The sequence below is a fragment of the Hesperophylax consimilis genome, chromosome 24, assembly GCF_061612785.1.
Source record: "Hesperophylax consimilis isolate HC1 chromosome 24, BYU_Hcon_1.0, whole genome shotgun sequence".
In the NCBI taxonomy this organism is placed as follows: domain Eukaryota; kingdom Metazoa; phylum Arthropoda; class Insecta; order Trichoptera; family Limnephilidae; genus Hesperophylax; species Hesperophylax consimilis.
In genome coordinates this window covers 24875680-24891153 of record NC_142859.1, presented here as the reverse complement: position 1 = coordinate 24891153, position 15474 = coordinate 24875680, and positions in this window count along the sequence as shown.

Below are 15474 nucleotides of genomic sequence, written 5' to 3'. Positions count from 1 at the left end.
AGCGATCCTTAAGAATTCAACGTCCGTTAGGTCCCTCGGTACATTAAAAAATATTAGCCTCGGGAGTCGTTTGGTGGGAAGTCGGGCCTTAAGTGTGCCTGAGTTTTCAAAACACGGTGCGTTTAACAACTTTTCTTGTTCACTTGCAACGTTTGTCTGCTTTCGGACAATATCAGCAAATGACAAGCTAGCCTCCGTTGCTACAGCTACTCTTCGCATCACGGGTCCGAGGTCAGATTCCAGTTGAATTATTTTCTGTTCCAGGTACTTTTTTTCGTCTTTTTCATGACGAATTTTAATTTCCGCCATTTTAAGTTGGGCGGTCACTGTCGCCAAATCAGCGCGCATGGTCTCGCGCTCCAACAGCAGCTGGGAAACGGCTCTGAAAACTTCAGAGACATTTCTAGAGATCTTCAGTTGCTGTTCCTTCGAGACCTTTGATTGTTTCTCGGCCAAGACTTCTTGAAGGGCCGTCAGATGAGCGTGGGCTTCGTTTAGAACGTCCACTCCAGAGACGCTCGGAAACTTTGTTTCACTGCTGTCTGAGCAATGGGATGACGTTTCAGAACCCTCTTCCAAGTCCTCACTATAAGCGCACTTTCCTCCATGTTGTTCGGTATTTGGAGACAACGTTATGTGTAGCGGACGTTTCTTTGGGCGATGCATTATTAATGAAAAAAAAATTTTCTTATTTTATTTTTAAAAACAAATTAAAGTTTCTAATTTTTATTTAACATCGGCTTGGCTAGCGAACGACTCTATCATCTACACTATCTCACAGATAGGAGCAGTTAAGATTTATGTCCTATATTAAGATGTCAATAAAAACTGTCAATAATATTTACATCTGTGTACAGTTTAAATTAACTCAAAAACACTGTTTTTATGTTTAATTCACATTAAAATTCGTTTAGATTTCACTTAAAGCTAGTTATTTCACTAGATGTTTATTATTATTGTTATTGTTTTTTAGTTCACTTAAATTTATTTCCGAAGTGATGATTTTCTATTTTAAAATACAGTTTTGGAATCACTTTTGCAACACTTTCCTTCAAGTATCGGTAGAATAGAATAAATTCTACACCGAGTTTTGTAAATATTTGCAGAAATTTCTCTTGTTTAGACACTTTTATTACGAATTGTCAATACTTTGCTAGGTAAAGATATCCTAGCTTCGCTATGTGTCAAATTTTTTGGTAAACACACTTTTTGAGCATTTATCGGTAGAATATCGGGAAGACAAAATCACCGGGTGATGGCCCGTGAAAAATACTGCACATCAATAAAAAATTCTCTTCGATTTGCACAATATTTCACTGTTTTTATTTTTAAGAAACGGGAGCTAAAGAAATAAGCAACAAATCTTGTAACTTGTAACAATTAATGCTCTATAAGTACTTTCATGGTACATTAAGTACTCATTTTGTACTCTTATATACAATTTTTGAATTCTTTTGTACAACATAATACTATATGATAACTTTTATTGATATAATTGTATTTGTATATCGTTCATACTCAGTGTATTATATTATTTATTATATAAATATTATTGTACTCCTGAACAACTTACCTATAAAAATGTATACACGAAAAGCCTTCAAGGCATGATTAATAATATATATTACTTACTGATTTAATCGGATTTTTCAATTATTTTTATTTTTATTGGTTTTCTGCTTTTCTTTCAATTGAAAGGATTTTTGTTACTTTCTATATTCGTATGATAATTTTGATTATCATCGTACGAATATGAAGTTTTCGTAATAATACGACCACGTGGGCTCCGAAAAAATAACTTTTATTGCTTTTGCAGAAATCTTTTATTAACAACATTTATAATCAGGTAAGTTTTTAGATTCTCACGGCCAAAAGCATTTTTGTTGTTTGTTTTTGGGGTGTTATGCCGTGTTGCGCTAACTCCTTCTTTAGCCGACGTTTCGGACAGCGTTGCAGTGTCCATCATCAGGGCAGATCCGGTAGACACTGCAACGCTGTCCGAAACGTCGGCTAAAGAAGGAGTTAGCGCAACACGGCATAACACCAGAAAAACAAACAACAAAAACATTTATAATCGCTTACAGCCTAATAAATAAAGGAAATATACAAAGATTTTATCCAATAGTCTATTTAAAGTTTTATTTTTTTAGATCCGTTACTGAATATTTGTTGTGCAAGTTATAACGAAACCAAATTAAATACATTTTGTTAGAAATTGCAAGCGTGAACCTAACGTGTAAAATGTTGATATTAATTTAAAAAAAATTAAATTAATAAATGCCCTATTCGATATTACTGTCGCCGTAAACATTGTGCAGCAAAGTAAAGTACGACCAGGAGGCTCGAAGAATCTGAAAAAAATGCAGAATAATATTTGAAAATAAAAACACTGCACTTTGTTTTATTGCAAGCATGAGCACAATTTTTTTGAGCATTTCCGAAACTTTTCAAGATCATACTCGACTCGGAAATCGAAAAGTCCAAATAACGTTATATGTATTTAGTAAATGATTGGCTGCTTAATTTAGGGTAAACAAATAATAAATTCATAGTCACACAAACATAAATTTATAATAATAATAATAATAATAATTGGATGACTTGTATAGCGCCGTTTTTGTGCAAAATCACCTGAAGGGCGCTGTACAAACTTATAATATCCACTTAGTAATTTATTAATTGAATTGGTAATAAAAAATATATATCTTCCAGAAATATTTGCTCCACTTCGTATATTATACAATAACAATAGTAATAGTTAAGAAAAAATAAAGTATAATAAAAGTTATTTAATGTTAAGAACTTTTTTCCATAGGAAAGCAGATAGCTCAGAAATGCACAAAATAATTTGCAAGGCAGATAGATTACACCTTTTAATTTATGCGACGAGAATGCCAACATTTTTATAAATCCCAACCAGGAATTATTAGATTCCTGGTCAAATAAAATTATTCACGCAAAACACTTCAATTATCTCAACCAAACGTATGTTGACAAATTTTCGTCAAAAAAATGGATGAGTATTGGAGAGTTGAGCACAGAAATAGAAGGATTTATGGTTGCCATTCAGGATAGCGTCATTAATACTAATAAATATAGGAAGAATATAATCAAAGATTCAAATCAAATTAATGATTTATGTAGAAAATGTTTCGCTTTTCCGGAAACTATAAAACATATTATATCGGGATGTTCTGTATTAGCACCGTCCGAGTATACATTTAGGCACAATCAAGTTTCAAAAATAGTTCACCAAAGTTTGGTAATTAAACATAATTTGATTGACTGCCGTAATATAGTACCATATTATGAATACGAACCAAATTCATTTTTAGAAAATGAATTTAATGAAATATATTATGATAAAACAATACTAACAGACCAAACGATTAGTCATAATATAGTCCAGTCAGTGGGGGATAAAAAAGGGCTCCACCTTGCAAAAGGTTAGGTAGTAGCGATTTTCACATATGTTGTTAAGATTGGGACTCTAAAGAAAAAAAAAAGTTTTCGACCTTGGGGGGGTCGAGCTCGATCCGCCATCTTGGATTGAAGGTGCCAAAATTTGTTTTTTTTCAAAATAATTATGAAGTGGTTGATTTTACAACCAAATTGTTGAAGGCAAACTTAAAGACAACTAAATTACCTACATTTTTTTTCGATTTTTTTTTTGTAAGTCTAATAGGTAACGAGTTACAGCGGTTGAAAGAAGAAAAATTTTACAAAAAATTGTAAAACTCCAGTTTTCTTGAAAAATTTTGTACGAAAATATTACACAATATCATTTTAACATATTTCTACGTTACAATATACTTATATAGCATCATCCGTGTACTCGATGACGTTGATTTGTTATAGTGGGATCCTAGTCTACAGCTGACTTGGCAACACTGATTGAGTCCTGGTTACAGGACGTTGCCTGGATGCTCATGTCTGCAGATGTTCTTTTCGATGAAACAATGCCAGTTCAAGTTTCACAAGAACGATTTTTAGCCAATGAAAATAACAAAGTCCGTCTGATTTCGATGCTTACAAAGCAATTTATACAGGATGATTTTACAGTTAAGCAGGCTGAAGAAGATGCTGATGAGTTGATTGTCAATACTGAGATTTCCTTGTGTTCATCATATGACGCTGTTTTCATTATTGGCGAAGACGTTGATCTCCTAGTTCTGCTGACAGCATTAGCACCACCGAAAAGTAGTATATATCTTCGCAAACCCGGGAGAGGCAAAACTTTTGAAAGACTGTGTTCCGCGAATAATGTGAAATACAAAGAGGCGGCTGAGAATATTCTGTTTCTTCATGCCTTTAGCGGCTGCGATACAACATCGTCCTTCTTCAACCAAGGAAAAACAAAATTTTGTTTGCTTGTGCAAAACGACACAAGACTCAATGCCATGATAGGAATCTTCAAACAACATGATGCAACACCAGAAGACATAGCAGTTGCAAGAACATGCTTTCTTGTTGCTTTGTACGGGGGTGACATGGATAAGGAAACCTTGGAAGAAGTCCGCTACAAACGTTTCGCAAAGTCGACAACAAAAAGCAAATTCAATCTTGCCTCTTTGCCACCAACGAACGACGCTGCACGGTACCATGCATTTAGAACGTACCATCAAGTCCAAAAATGGTATGGAATCCAAAAAAATCCAGAAACTGGGGCTGGAAACGTGACACCAACGGGCTTGTTCCAGTAAGAATGAAAAAGAAACCAGCACCCGAGACTTTATTAAAATTTATTTCATGCAATTGTAAAAAAGGATGCGGCGTTGCATGTATCTGCACGAAAGCTGGATTGAAGTGTTCTATTTTATGTGGGTGCTGTAATGGTCAAACATGCTGAAATTCGCTAGAGGTTCACATCGATGTCGAGGACGAAGAAGAAGAGATTTTGTCAATGAAAGCCCAGAATCTCAGTATCACAGGCAATGAGTTAGATGATGACATTGGCGACGAAGACTGTTATTAAGTAACATAATTTATAGTAACATAATTCATAGTAATGTAACATAATTTCGAAATCTACCATCGCTGGTATATCTGTGGAGTAGACCTACTGGAGATACCACAATAAAAAAAATGCGCCATGTTCTATACCTCATGGTGGTGTGGAAATGAGTTTACAAAATTATTATAATTATGTAATGAATAACCCGAAAAAATTACAAAGTTGGGAATTTCATCATTTTTTAGAAAAATATTCACATTTCCGCCACTGTAACTCGTTACCTATTAGACTTACAAAAAAATACCATAATACAAAATTTATCAAGAAAACTGGAGTTTTACAATTTTTCGTCTAAATTTTCATCTTTCAACCGCTGTAACTCGTTACCTATTAGACTTATAAAAAAAAAATCCACAAAAAATGTAGGTAATTTAGTTGTCTGTAAGTTTGCCTTCAACAATTTGGTTGTAAAATCAACCACTTCATAATTATTTTGAAAAAATCAAATTTTGGCACCTTCAATCCAAGATGGCGGATCGAGCTCGACCCCCCCAAGGTCGAAAACTTTTTTTTTTCCTTAGAGTCCCAATCTTAACAACATATATCAAAATCGCTACTACCTAACCTTTTGCAAGGTAAAACTCCCCACTGACTGAACTAATAGACCCGATATAGTTTTACATGACAAACTTTAAAAAAATAACTTAGGTTATTGATGTCGCTATTCCAAATTCCTGTTATATTAAAATTTTGTTAGTGAAAAAATAAAAAAAATACACAGATTTAGGAAATGAGATAAAAAGAATTTGGCATTCTCAGACGATAAAAATATTACCATTTGTTATTTCGGCTACTGGCATTATACCTAACTCTCTTATTCGAAATTTAGGCGTATAAGTTCTTTCAAAGAATTTATATATTAAAATGCAAAAATCCGTCATATTAAATAAATGTAGGATTATGAAAGATTTTTTAAATATTTATATCCAGGGATCAGTAGGATTTATAGGTCCAGTTAGGAGTTCTACCGAGCCGAACCCTCTGATATGAAAATATATGGAGTCGGTGAATTATTTTCCCATTTGATCTCTGGTGAGTTGACTTGTTGTTGATCTTGTATTGTTTTGAATGTATTATGCTTATATAATGCACTTGCTTAATGTGGATTGACTAGATGATAATTTGTAGAAAAGTGTGTGGAAAGGTTTAGTTTTTCCTGTGGGGAAGATTTAACCCGGACATAAAGTCGAAAGAAAAAAAAATATATATATACCCCATATATATCTTCCAGAAATATTTGCTCCACTTCGTATAACATACAATAAAAAAAGTAATAATAATCATAGTATAATATATATTTATGGTTGGAACAAAAATAACATGCTTAACATAAGTTTATGCTTTGAAAACATATGATTTCACTGTTTCTAAATTTATTTCATGTCAGCTGCACTTAGTAATACGAACTAGGCTTGTCAACATGACTTTCCTATAACAGGAATTGTTCCAAGTTGGACAGTCCAAGTTCTCTCATATCTGTTAATAAATTGTGTAATGTAAGAATACATAAGTAAAGAAATGTTGAATAGTTTGCTAGTTAGTTATAACTTACAGAAGAGAGAGTTTCAAGAGACGCGTTGGTGAAGCCCATGGCAGATATTTCGGCAGGATTGTCGGCCCTAACCTGCAGCATTAGCACGGCGCTGCGCAGAGAGGGATTGTCTACCCAACTGCAATCGTAGGCCGCTTCTCGGACTGCTCTGCTCTGAAAACCATAGCCATAGGCACAATAAGTCAAAAATAATTAACAAATTTGATACCATGTTAGCACAAAAATATATAATAACAAGTAAAACTCACACATAAAGCAAAAACGAAATAACTATGGATAACACAGGGAATATTAATCTGTGTTTGTAAACGAGACAAAATCCGCAAACAAATTAAAAATACACCGTACGAAATGAAACAACTTAATTACTATAAAAGATATAGAAACATCTGCACGAAAATTTTTAGAGTAGCTAATGCATTGTACTATAGAAAAAAACTGGAAAAAGAAAACAATATCACAAAGGAAATATGGAAAATATTAAAAGTAGGTACATACACACAAAAATAATATAGAACATCTAAATATTAACTCAAAAATATTAGATGCCATTACAAATACAGAAACTATGGCAAATCATATGAACAACTCGCAAATATAGGAGTAGTTTTAGCGAACCATAAAATACATAACACAATCACACCAGCACAAATAAATAGATCAAACATCAATAGAAAACCGAGATAACACAGATTTACAATAAAAACAACTTCGGAAGAGGAAATTGACAAAATAATAAAAACCTTAAAAAACGAATTGCTCCTGGATTAGTTGAGGTAACAACGGATTCCATTAAGATATTAAAAAATATATTTTAAAACCTATAACACACTTAATCAACCTTAGTTTAACACATTCCTGCTTTCCTTGTACTCTTAAACAAAAGACTAGTGATCCCTATTTATAAATCCGGAGACAAAATGGAATTAACTAACTATAGACAAATCACATTGTTAAACTCGCCTTCAAAGATTTTCGAAAGAGTATTAAAAACCAAATTACAAAATACCTAGAAGAAAACAAATTAAACTCGGATAAACAATATGAATATAGAGAAAATATAGGCACAAAAGAAGTTTAGGCATGTTCAATAGATTATTTACATAGCAACTTAGATCAAGGGTTCAAATATATTTTTATATAGATTTAGGTATATATAGATTTAGCTAAAACCTTTGACTTAATCTGAAACAAATCACTTTAAAAAAAATAGAATACATGGGTTTCAAAGGCAAGGAACTCCAACTTTTAAAACATTATAACAGTAACAGAATACAACACGAAAAAATTAACAACCATACTAGTAAATCACTACCGATTACACATGGAGTTCTAGAAGGAAGCATACTGGGGCCCGTTCTTTTTACCATTTACATAAATGAACTTTGCAGCATCAAAATAGACGGTGAAATAGTTAATTATGCTGATGAAACCGTTTTACTCTTTAAATCTAAAGATTGGAATAATTTTCTTTTATTATTTTTATTTTTATTTAAACGCCCATAGGTCTTTTACATATAATAATGTACATCTTTATTTTTTTAGGTATACAGATTACATTAAAAAATATATTTATATTTAAAATATAAATATTAGAATCACGGAACATTTAAGATGTTTAAATAACAATAATTTTTCAGAGTTTGCCAATCATCTCATTTCCACCGATCATACTTTTAATAAAGAGACAGGGGTTTAAATTCTTCACCGTAGTAATAAAGGCAAAAAACAGATAATTTAGAAGCACTTGAAATCAGAAAATCCCTCAATAATAACTCTAGTATAATGAATAACCAAATTAATCTGTCTTATAGTCCTATTCTAGACATATTTCCAGTTAACCGCTCTGTTCTTCCTGGAATTCCCGTAACTACCCCTTCCACTTTGTCCACCCCTCCCTCAAACACTTAACATTTTTGTATATATATGTCAATATTTTGTGTAGTAGATCAGTTTTTAATATTCTCCTGACGAAGGAAGGGTTCTTCCGAAACCGGTAGAGTGAAAATAAAACTATAGTGGTCAAAAAAAAATTTATGTGTTTTTTATTGTATGTAGAAATAGTTCGCACATACTCTGTTTAAAATCTTTTTACCAAGACTGTGTAAACGTTGTATTGGAGAGTGAAAACTATAGTTGGAATGAGATGTATGTATGTAAAATGTTGATATTTGCCTAGTTGTTCGTGTAGGTATGTGTAGATGTATTAAATGATGGAGTTCACAACAATTGAATTTAGAGTTCAATAATTTTAATAAAAACGTTAGGTCGTTTATTTTTCTTCTGTTTTCTAATATCGGAATATTTAAAAGGATCAATAACGTCAGGTAATTTATGTGTTCTAAAGGGATGTTAAGTTTAAAATTCACGAAGCTTAGAAATTTTCTTTGAATTTTTTCAACATTATGAATATGTACATTGTAGAAGAGCGATCAAACTATGGAGTTATGCTCTATCAGGCTTTTAACAAGGGATATTGTCGCGCGTCGGACCTGGGGGGGCCCTGACTTACCCTCGGCCAGCTCAGATGCGGGGGCATGAGACGTCTCTCTCATAGTCAGGGTTCGGGGTCAGCGCGAGGCTCAAGAATCCATATCCCACCGTCTACACAAAACACTCCCATACAACCGCTATCCCCAAATGAAAGAGGTTAGGTTTTTATAAATCAACATTGTATTTGAGCGGCAAAATGGACATTACATGGGGGAATGACAATAGAATACAGGTTGTTACATCCTAACTAGAATTATCATCAAAGGGTTCCCTAATCTCTCTCTGGGAAATAATTAACAGCTCTCTAGACCGACAGGCAGCGTGGACGAATTTAGGTTATTAGCGGACACATTCAAGGGTAATAGGAAATGTAAGAGACTCACAGCATGGTGTTGTCGGGGTATCCTGTTGATTGCAGGACTGTGCGCCGTGTTTCAAACAAACGGTGCCAGCCTGTCGACGTTCAAAGCGCGACATTGTCGTACATTTGGCTTCTCGACCGAGCGGTGCGAATTGGAACGCGGGCGCCGAAACGAACACACGTCCAGCTAGGTCAGAGGTCGGCGCGTAAGAAGGAGGAACGAGGAGCTCGGTTGCCGGGGGTGGGGGGAACTGTAGCGGATCTTTTGCGCGTTACGTTTGACCCAGCAACTAACCTGATAATTCCTGCTACTCAAGTTGGCAACTGTAGGATCTTTGCGCCTAAAATCTGTTATATGACACCTCCCCCCGCGCTCGTAAAAAGGGCGACGTGGTAATGGAGCATCAGGGTTAAAAGATCCTCTATGTGCCTCCCTTGGGGTTTTTTGACAAAACAAGAGTTGTCCTTAGTTTGAGAGACTTGGATGGCCAGAGAGATGCCTAGCTAAAACATAATGACTAGCTTATGCCATAGGCTAGGTAACAATATTTGTGGGGAGAAATGAGGAAGGGTACATAGCATGTTTGGAGCAAATAATTTTGGGGAGAGAGCAGGTGTGGAAACAACAAGTAAAATTATGCAATTAGAAAACAAAAGACATGGTTATGCAATTGAAAGACAAAAGACAAAATTATACAATTGAAAGACAAAAGGGCATGGTTATGCAATTGAAAAAACAATAGACAACATTATACAATTGAAAAAAACAAAAGACGGAATGTTAAGGTGTGATTCTAGGGTTTCATTGGTCTGGAAGCTAAGTTTGCGTTGCGTTGGTTTTTTGGTTTCGAAGAGTTGCGAAGGAAACGAGATTTCACTGACTCTAAAAGATTACATTATCACTGTAATCTGACCCATTGAGATAACACTCAGGAGTACACTTAGGCCTTGGAAAGAACACTTTGCTTCGTTGTGGGCGTTGATGTTTGCGAAGTGGGGCTGTGGTTTGCGGGGCTGCGGCTATGGTTACAGTGGTCATTGGAGAGAGTAGTCCAGGTTCCGTAGTTATGCCAGTACGAGTCCTATGTGCTATTATGGTGGGCACGGATCGTATGTGTTGGTTATCGGAGCATAATGTAGCTCAGGATAACTTTTTAGAGATGCGCAGTTTGTGTTTACTGGAGGGACAAAGGGTAATTATGTTTCACCCATGACCTGGTATGTGTCACTGCATGACAGAGCAAGAGACGGTATAACTGGCATTGGCATTGAGGGCAAGAAATTTGAACTCCGGGACTAGCGTGTCCGAAAGGTAGTTCAGAGTGTCATAAAGTATAGTGGGACAACTCGGCTTGCAGTGGTGTGACAAACGTCATACATATGAGTGGTATTGTCTGTGCTTTCAGGAACAAGATGGAACAAGATGGAACAAGTGTGTAGCGAGTAGTAGTCGAGGGGCCTTTGTAACCACAGCGCAGGCTGCTAGGAGGTGAGGCTCAGCTTGGCTGCTGGAGATGGCATCCGCCTGGGCTTCTTTTTAAATCCGGGGGGAATTATTATTAAAGCAAATTTCTTGAAGTTTACCTGCCTAGGGACCAATGAAGAAAAGTTTGGAGAGAAACAAAATGTGTCCAGAAAAAATAAACAAACGAGGTTTAACTGCCGGTCCAGAGAGTGACGAAGAGTGTGAGAGAGAGGTAGAGAGATTCCTAACTAGTTTTGATTACATAAACATTATCCTTTATTAGGATGACTTGGCGTTTGCCGAATGACAAACTGTCTTGGTTGAAAAAACAACCGGCCTTCTTTGGCCTATGTTAACATACAGGTGGTAACATTTTCGTAGGATTTCAAAGAACAAGACAAAAAAATTCGTGAACGAGTCACGGCAACAGCAGGGAAACTAATTCATGAATAAAGGTTGTCAGAAAAGACAGACGATACGCCAAGTGCGTATCATACATATTCAAAATTCATGAATGTGTTTTGTTGAGGAGAGAAAAAAAAAAAACAACATACGTGAAAGGTGAGGTAGGAAGCCTGTTGGTGACCGGAACAATTACCGATTCGAACTCGAAGTGAGGGCGAAATATGGTTGACAACAGATTTTCCACTTCATACATATGCCTGAGGGCATGGGGGTAGGGAGTGGGAGGAAAAAGGACGGGAATTGAGTTACGAAATTTGCTAGAGACTGGACTAATTTCCAATTCAACCTCTATGTGAGAGTGAAACATATTCAACCAGCAGATTTCCTGACTCTTTACATTTTAATAAAGTGGATTAATTTTAAACAGTATTTGAATACACATTGTACTAAAGAGGCTAATCTTTTGCGTGTATTTGGCAAAAGATTAGGGGTCGTTTTAAACTTCTACATGATTGTGAGAAAAGACAGACCCTAGTTCCAATTTCACAAACCTGGGATTCTTTTTATTCGTTTCCCAGACGACGAGTTTAGTGGTTTTGTGCCCATCGATTAACTCCTGCGGCACTATGCCCCATAATTGACAGTGAAGCTGAAAACTAGTCCTTTTGGGATAGTAGATATTCCTGGGCTTCTTTTCTTTTTGGAAAGCAGCAAAAACAGGAAGTCCACGGGCATTGGCGTTGAACAAAGAGGTTTCTGTGAAATACTTACGTAGTTCACATATAAAGGTTTGATATTATTTCGTTCGCACGATTCATGGTGAGTATTGTAACGTCTTCACGTATAGTGTACGAGTATGCAGTATATGCAAGGTACAACTCAATTATAGACAGAAGTCAAAGAGTGTAAAAACAGTTCCTTAAAGGAGATGACGATGTCGATATTATGTCGTTCACACGAATCACGGTAAGTATTATTATTACGTCTCCACGTCTCGTGTACAGGGTTGTACACAATTATACACAAAAGCGGTTCTCATGACATGTTAATGACACACGACCAGATTATACACAAGGGCGGTACTCATGGCAAATTAATGTCACACGACCAAATTATACACAAAGGCGGTACTCATGGCAAATTAATGTCACACGACCAAATTATACACAAAGGCGGTACTCATGGCAAGTTAATGTCACACGACCAAATTATACACAAAGGCGGTACTCATGGCAAGTTAATGTCACACGACCAAATTATACACAAAGGCGGTACTCATGGCAAGTTAATGTCACACGACCAAATTATACACAAAGGCGGTACTCATGGCAAATTAATGTCACACGACCAAATTATAACACATGGTTATAAGTATTAAGTAATTGTAACGAACTTCTCGTGTAGTGGTGGATTTTTTAAGGATCTCTCCTATCGCGTGACAATTTTTTTACATTTAAATATAATTCAACAAAAGCTAGCAGTATCATTTGATACTGTTTGCAAAGATTTGTTAGATTGACTAACTCCGTAGCCTGGAGAGGCGTACGATGGAACAATAGAGAAGATAAACAATTTCAATGTTACTTCATTTGTTACAAGGTGCAAGATGATGGTAGGAGGTATTTCTACTTACATCGTGCGATGGGTGAGAACAGGCCCATAATGGCTTTACATACTGTTCATTGTAGCGTGCAATTGGGTTGCAAACACTTGGTTAAATGGTGAGACAAAGGTTGGGTGTTTATATTATGCAACGATGATCGAACAAAGTCCTGTTGATTTACGTTGTGATATAATTATTTGCGTTCGAAGATCAGGATAACCGTAAGGTTTTACTAACCTGTCCCGTAGGGTTGAAACGTGAAGTACGAGACATACGTGACGTAACAGTAGAGAAAAGAAATCGAGATCTCGTCATACAATAAAAGACCTTAATGGGTTTTACATACTTTTAGTTGAAGCGAGTCCAGTTATGGTATGTGGTTTTATAGGACCGACATTTGGTTTTCTTTTATAAATACAATTTCCCAAAATGGATGTGTCAAAATCCAATTTTTGGTAAATGTGAGCTTGGGTAGGACGCCATCAATTTTTGAAAGGAAAAAATTGAAAAAAAATGAAAAAAATTATATACATACAAAGAAGACAATTATGTGATTAATTGCTACTTGGTTCTTGCCTTTGAGACCACTATAGGGTTTTACATACTCAAGGTAACGTTGAATTGGACAAGAAAGAATTAATGGCTGTACTTGACAGGTTTTCTTTTTTTTGAAAAGGGTCGGTATTTAACACTTTGGAATTTACAAAATCCGAACTCTTTTGGATGGCACTCTTATGAGTGATTACCAATCGTTATTTTACAAGGAACAAAAACAAAAGTGGGGTGGTTCTTTCTAACACGACGAAGGGAACAAAATGAAACGAAAATGGGGTGACATGACATAAACATTGCATAGTGTAGAAGTTGAGAAGCAAAAGCGGGTTCGCGACTTCCCGGCGATTGTAACTCGAAAACGTGTCTCTATTCTAAAATGATCAGTTTCAGAACAGGTGAGAAAATAAAACGTAAAAAGGGAGAAAACGATTGTCGTGAGGGAAAGAACGTTATTACAGGAATAATACTTCATGGTCATAATATGTTAATATACATTTATTTACAAAGGTAGGTTAAACTCGTTTTTGACGAATAGGTTGACATGTAGTTGACACTTTACACGCCTAATTATGGTAAGACTTCATAAGCTTACAATAGTTTGTGATAATACACAATGGGTTAGTTTAAAGTTGCTGGGGTGGTGGGGCAGTTTCAACTGTCTCCTCACTTCCAGACTTTACAATGTCCTTAATATGGTAATTACCAGTATGTTTGCCAGAGGAGTCGGACAGGTAGTAAACTAAGTCCGATATTTTTCTTACAACCTTGGCCTTGACAAAACGGGGTGCCAGCTTGGCAGAGAAGTACAGGGCTCCTTGAGAGAGGGTGTTATTCCTTCTCCAGACAACATCGCCTACATTAAAAGTGATGTGTTTCCTACGTAGGTTATATCTGTCCGCACTTTTTGGTGGGCCAGCAATAGGGCATCAGTAACTTCACTATAAATGGCAGTAAGTTCTTCCAAACGATGAGCGTAATCAACGGCAGGATTGCTTGTGGAGGTGGTTGACGTGGGGAAATTCGTGTTCCAGTGCAATGAACCATGTACCACCTGTTCCATACCGTGTTTTAAAAAGAAGGGGGTGTAACCAGTGGATAGGTTAACAGTGTTATTCATGGCAGCTTGAATTTTATCTAAATTCTTACACCAATTACGTTGGTCTTTGTCAACCAAAATGGCCAGAGCTGTGTTAATAGTCTGGTTATACCTTTCGACAGTGTTATTTTGGGGAGTGTACAAGGTATTATAATAAATATCTTTAATCCCGTATTTAGCAAAGAAATCTTTAAATTCTTGTGCTATAAACTGTTTTCCGTTGTCAACTATTACGGTTTTGGGTGTTCCGTAGGGTATGAAAATGTGTTTTTCCACAAGTTTGACAATGGCGGCGGCGTTGGCTCTTTTTAAGGGGAAGATCCAACAAAATTTGGTAAAGATATCCACAATGCTGAGTATATGCATGTGTCCAGAATAACTCCTGGGAAAAGGTCCGACGAGGTCCATAGATAACGATTGGAGGGGTCTATCAGCACGTTTGGGTTTTCCCATTAGGCCGGCAGGGGGTGCCGTACTATGTTTGTAAGCTTTACATGTTTCACATTTGGAGATGTAGTTGCGAACTTGCTTGAAAAGACCAGGCCAGTAATACTTCAAGGAAATCTTTTTATACGTCTTGAAGGTTCCTGGGTGTATAGAGTCGGGGGCACTATGATTGTTGATGATTACTTGTTTTCTCTTTTCGAGGGGCACAACGAGTTTCCAAGAGTAATCTTCAAGGATGGACAGTGGGGCCTTACAATTGCGATATAGTTGTCCTTCTTTTATAATAAAATTGGGAAACTTTTGTTGATTGTTTTTGCATCCTTCATAGATTTTGAGATACCATTCATCTTTTGTGGATGGGGTAGAGGCAATTGTATCGATGTTTAATGTGGCAAGTTCAATTCTTGACAGGGCATCTGGGACAATATTGTCCGCACCTTTACGGTGGGTGACATCGAAAGTGTATTGGGACAAGCGAGAAGC